The following is a 6,000-nucleotide window of genomic DNA, read 5'->3' as shown; positions in this document are numbered from 1 at the left end:
CATGTCTGTCTACACCCTTTTATTCCTTGGTTTCCATGCAAGAGTTAACTGGTCTCCTGCACGCCCCCACCCAATAGAGCATAACCCAAGACATCGCCTGACTCTGCCACTCCCTCCCTGTGTGAGTGAATTCACTTTTTTGGGCCTCAGTTTCCTACTTGGGAAATGGGGTTTGTAAATCCAGCTGGGGCATTGTGGGGAGCAACTAAAAAGTCTCTCCGAAGTCTTTCTTGCTGCTATTCATAGGAAATAAATAAATAGGCCTTCACTCCTCCCACTCCCCAACACTCGAGTATCTCAAGGCAGATGACCTTTTCCTTCCTCTTTTTAAAAAAGATTTACTTATTTGCTTTTATATGCATTGGTGTTCTGCTTGCATGTGTGTCTAGGTGAGGGTGCCAGATCCCCTGGAACTGGATTTACAGACAGGTGTGAGTTGGCATGTGGGTGCTGGAAATTGAACCTGGTCCTCTGGAAAGGTACCCAGTGCTATTCACCACTGAGCCATCTCTCCAGACCTGAATATTTTTGTTTGTTTCGTTTTCAAGACAGGGTTTCTCCGTGTTGCCTTGGCTGCTCTGGAACACACTCTGTAGCCCAGGCTGGCCCCTTTTTCTTCCTCTCTAAGATAGGGTCTCATGTAGCCCAGGCTGGACTCAAACTCACTGACCCTTCTGCCTCTTTAGTGATGGGATCATGTGTGCATTCTTCTATTCCTAGTTCATGTGGTGCTGAGGATTGAACCCAGAGCTTTGTGGATGCTAGGCAAACACTCTACCAACTGAGCTGTTACCGTGTCTGCAGCCTGAGCAGGCCTAGTCTTATTTTAAACTGAGACACTCCTCCCATGTCTACCAGCCTGGGCCTCACATATCATCAGGCCCACAGAGGTGTTTGGAATTGCCTAACGGAAGGGAAGGAACTAGGGAGGCTGGCCGTGTCCTGGCCAGGACATTAGGATTTGGCATGAGAACTCTCTTCATAGTCCCAAACACATCTTTGCCTTTGGACATTGCAGATCTTAGGCCTGATTCATGTGTCTTGAGACGGAAACAGGGATGGCAGGGCCACAAGGCTTGTTCCACCTGCCAGGAGGTCCAGCCCCTGGCTCAGAAGGCGTATGAAGGCCAGGCCAGCACACAGTAGGTGCTCAGAGTACAGGACTCAACCTCTCCCGCTGCTTTATTCTCTCCTCCCAGTTCCTTTTCCTCTGTGTGAGAGATGTCTCCAAGGAAACCGTAGGAATTATTTTAAGAAAAGAGCTGAGGGCTTGGGTGGGAGCAGATGGTGGCTTGGGCATCTGGGAGACAGAGGCAGGCTTCTCTGGCCCTTGGAGGAGGTAAGGAGTCCCAGATGCCTCCCCATCCCAGAAAGCACCAGGGCAGAGCCTGGAGGCACATCTGTATTGGAGGGCAGAGGCAGAAAATGTTTCTGGCAACCAGGAGACAAGAGACAATGTGTGGCCTTGACAATGCGCTCGCCTCCCCAGGGGGCCCTGAAGAAGTGCCAGCCTTTAGCCCAGTGGCCTCTGAGTGAGTGGGAGGCTCTACCGCAGTAAGCAGGGTGGACTGAGGCTGAGTGCTGAGCTGAGAACAGCGGGTGCTCCTGTGCTGGGCAGAATACATTCACTTGTTCACTCACTGGCTCATTCCTTCAGCTCACACCCCTCTGTCTCCTAGCACATCTTTTCAGTGTCCTTCTGGTGGGGTTTTTGTCCCATTTTTGCTGATGAGGAAACTCAAGTATCAGGAGACAAAACGAACCCTGAAGGTTACATACAGACGTTCTCTCCCGGCCTTGTCCTCGTTTTCTCTAGACCTTATCGTCTTGAACAGAAGCCTCCTACTCCTTGCAAGGACATGGAGTCTGTTATGATTCCTCCCCTGCTGACCTTTGCAGCTTCTCCTCTATCTCCATGAGCTGTTGGCACCAGTCTCTGAACCTGACTTCGGGATGAAGAGTCCTCCCTGCCCTCCTCATGTGCCTCAGTTTACATCCTGCATGCACCACTCCCTGTTACATCTTCCCACATTGTGGGTGATGGGCTGGGGTCCCTCTGAGACAGCTGTGTTCTCTCTGGTCTCCTTTGAAGACCAAGCATGCCTGGGGCACAGTCTGGAGGGGTATCCGTGAAAATGCCGAATGAGGGAGGGATGAGCGAGCGAGGGAATACCGAGGGATCTCCATCCCAGCTCCAGTCTGTTCTCCAAACGTTTCTCAGGCACCTTCTCCATGCCAGGCCTGCTGCCGGTCCCAGGGACAGCGACAGCTCAGCCTCCAGACCCACTTTTCAGTTTACTACGTGCCTTTGTGGGACGAGTAAGTCCTAACCCTGGCCATGCAGTTGTTTGTGCTGCGTCCACTTTCCACTTGTGGAAACTGAGGCCCAGTGAGGTTGTTATAGTCGTAGCCAGTTGTGCTGTAGCCAGGATTAGAATCCAGGTCTGTTCACCCAACCCACACTCCTTCCACAATGAGAAGACAGGGGAAAAAGCCCAGCAGAGGGATATGAGAGTATTGGGGAATACAGGCGGGCGAGGAACAGGAAGAGGGCAGCGCCGGACACCCCTGTGCTAGGAGAAATTTCACATGCACTTTCAGAATCTCCTGTTTGTAGGCAGTTGAAGGCGCTCAGCAGGGGAAGTGCCTGCCACCGAGCCTGATGACCTCACTTCTTCCATCCTCAGAACCCACATGCTAGAGAGAACCGATTCCTGAAAGCTGTCCTCTGTCCTCCACACACATGCTGTGCTGTGCACGCGCGCACACACACACACCCTCAATTTAAGAAGAAAGAATCTCCTTGCTTTGGCTCAGTCTGAGGGCATGAAATTACACAGATCCAGAGGTCTGACCATGGTGGGTACCAAGTCTGATGAACTCTTCAATTTGAGAAGAACTTGTAATCTGAGCCTCAAGGAGCCACATCCAGGCTCATGGATGTATGTCAATCTGGGTCCCCCTAAGCAGACCTCAAACCAGGCACTTGAGTGTAGGTAGGTAGTGGGAGGTGACGGAGGTGGCCTGAAAGAGTGTAGAGGATGGGAGAGTGCAGGAGAGGATGTTAACAAACGTACACTAGGGAGCAGGTGACCGCTGTGGGCCATTGGCCCTTTTCCTGCATCTTCTGAGGAGTAGTGAAGAACGACCCAGAGCCATCTTTCCCAAAGACTGAAGGCTGGGTCTTTAGCTGTGACTTTCCTGCGAGCTTTCCAAGCTTCTCCTAGAGGTGTTGACCCCCCTACACTCCCAGCTGTCCTGGGCTTGACCTGAGCAATTCCAACCCCAGTCAACATGGCCAGGCGGAGAAGGGCAGTGATCTGTGGTCAGGAGCCGTCCACTGACACTGAAGCCGGAGTATAGGGTCGATGTTCACTACAGTGTTCCAGACACGTGTGTCTTTATTGTATTTTCCAGGAGAGGCAGACGACCTCTGAGTGGATGATGCTGAAGCTGGGCCTTAAAAGGTGAGCACGCAATGCGGGAGGAGGTAAAGAAGCAGCAGGCATCTCAGAAAGAAGCCGCAGTCTAGACCAGAGTCATGAGATGGTACCAGGACTGAGTGAGAGGAGCTGGAAAAACTGCCGGGTGGAGGCTGTCAATCCTGGGTTCCAAAGTTCAAGCTCTATTCTGGGTGCAGGGAGCTAAGACTGGGTTTTCGGCAGGGAAGCCAGAGACATGCCCAGAACACTTTCTTGAGGGCTGATGTGAGGGATGGAAAGGGGAGCCTGGGACAGGAAGTCTGACAGGAGGTCCCTGCAGGAACCCGGGAGCTCCTCTCTTCTCACGTGCCCTGAAGACTAGATGTTACCTGCTGCCAAGTGAACTCTCAGTTAGGACTATTTCCAATCTGGGTCAGGCATCCTCCTCCAGGGACCCTTCTGAAGCCCACGGCTCTGGCACCTGTGCAGCAGGAACTGGCAAGCTGGATGTCGGGAGTGAGGGTGACCTTGGAGGGTCAGGGTGTCACAGCCTCTTCTTCTTTACCATGTTGGTTCCCTTCTGGTCTCTGAGCTGGGTCAGACTAATGTCTCCTCAACTTGTAATTACTGACTTGTAATTACTGCAACCCACTCTGTAGACCAGGCTGGCCTCGAATTCACAGAGATCTGCCTGGCTCTGCTTCCCGAGTGCTGGGATTAAAGGCGTGCGCCACCACTGCCCGGTCACATACACTTTTTATGTGCGTTCTGAAGATCTGAATTCAGGTCCCTATGTTGCACTTTACCCACTGAGCCCTGTCCCCCAGCTCGTTTTCTTCTTTAGTACATATCTCAGACACACATGGAGCTAACAGCCCTGCCTTCATGATGTGCTGCTGCATTGGTGCAGGCATGGATTTCATATGGCCTAGAACACACCATAATAAATGAGCTTCTTCCCCCCCCACCCCACCCAGCCTGTCCACCTCGTTTTCATTCTCATTACGTGTATAAGTATCCAAATAATATGCCTTTGTTTTTACTTGCAAACTTTATGTTAACATCTACCACATTGTGTAGGCTTTTGTCAAGTCAGGACTGTTGACGAAAATCTGTTTATTGTGTGTGATTTTGATTCTGTCATTCTACAGGCTGTGTGTGTGTCTACACCGCTGTTTATTTACTTATTGATTTACCCTCCATTGGCTGCTAATTGGAGTGCATTCAGGTCTTCTGCATTACATGCGGTCTCTGTGCACCTTCCTGGGCATCTCCCACCTCCACTTAGTGTGGTGCAGGGACCTGCAGCTGTGGCTTCCCTGGGAACTCTTAGTCATACAGACTCTGAGGTCCTGCTGAGCAGAAACCTGCATTTTTGAAAGACCCCTGAGGGGTCATGTTTGAGAAGTGAGGGGATGTTGTGCATGTGGCCCCAGTAAGACCGTTGGGCCCCCATGGCTGTCCCAGCTTCCCTTCCTTCCAATGGTATGTTAGAGCTGCCTCTGATCTTCATCCTCGCTAACTTTAGGGTTTGTCTTAGTCATCTTTGCTGGTCCATGGGCAGCGACATCTGGCCATGGCCTTGGTCCATGATCCCAGTATCTAACAGGACACCATGTCTGCCACGAGTCCCCTTTGTGGCCCTTCTGCTCTGTTTTCCTTCACTTAACACTGCCTTTGTGCCTCGTTTTCCGCAGCTGTAGGCGACTTCTCCCTGGAGCACTCCTTGTCACTGCCTCCAGGAAGGCCCCCTAGACTGCTGTTCCCCAGTCTCACAGACAGGAAGACTCAGTGTAATGCATTGTCCCTTCATTTCCCTCCTGGGAGCTTCACCTTCACCGAGGACCTTGTAGACCTGCATGACTCAGCCCTACAGAGGTAAAAATGTTCTAATCCACTTGCCATAATTTTCAGGAAATTTTTACATTTTTAAACAGCCTGAATTATTGATTATAATATAGAGGAAATGTGGTATGTACACAGTGGGGTTTCATTCAGTCATATGAGAGTGAAATTACATCCTTTGTAGGGAAATGGGGGTTATCATGGTAAGCAAACCAAGGCAGCCTTGGAGAGACAGTGGGTTTTTTCCCCAAATACACAGAATCTACATTCAAATGTATGCATATTAGATGCATGTGATATGGGAGCTGGAAGAGAGGAGACTGGCGAGGTGGGGGGCCAGAGTTCAGTGACGGAGTGTGTAAAATGTCATCGTGAGCCTATTATTTTGTATATTAACTAAAAATGAATTAAAAATTAATTAAAATGCCTGAATTGCTGGTTTTCTCTCTGAAAAACTGGAAGATGTGGTCTCATGGGGACTTCTTTCCTACATGGTGACAACTGGCTGGTGTGGAGTGTAACAGACCTGTAACTCACGCTCACACCCTGTCAGGCCCTGTGGGCAACTAGGCTGGTGGCCCCTGCACAGGCATGACTGTGGTTTCTTCTCCTCATCCTTCCCTTCTTCCCATAAGCTCATTTCCACTCTTGCTCACCTTCCCACCTCTGCCCTGCACATCCTCGGCAGCCTCTCTGGCCTTTCCTGCTTCTTCAGTCACTGTCCATGTCATAA

This window comes from Onychomys torridus, chromosome 4 (assembly GCF_903995425.1).
Source record: "Onychomys torridus chromosome 4, mOncTor1.1, whole genome shotgun sequence".
Lineage (NCBI taxonomy): Eukaryota > Metazoa > Chordata > Mammalia > Rodentia > Cricetidae > Onychomys > Onychomys torridus.
Note: the sequence above shows the minus strand (reverse complement) of the source record.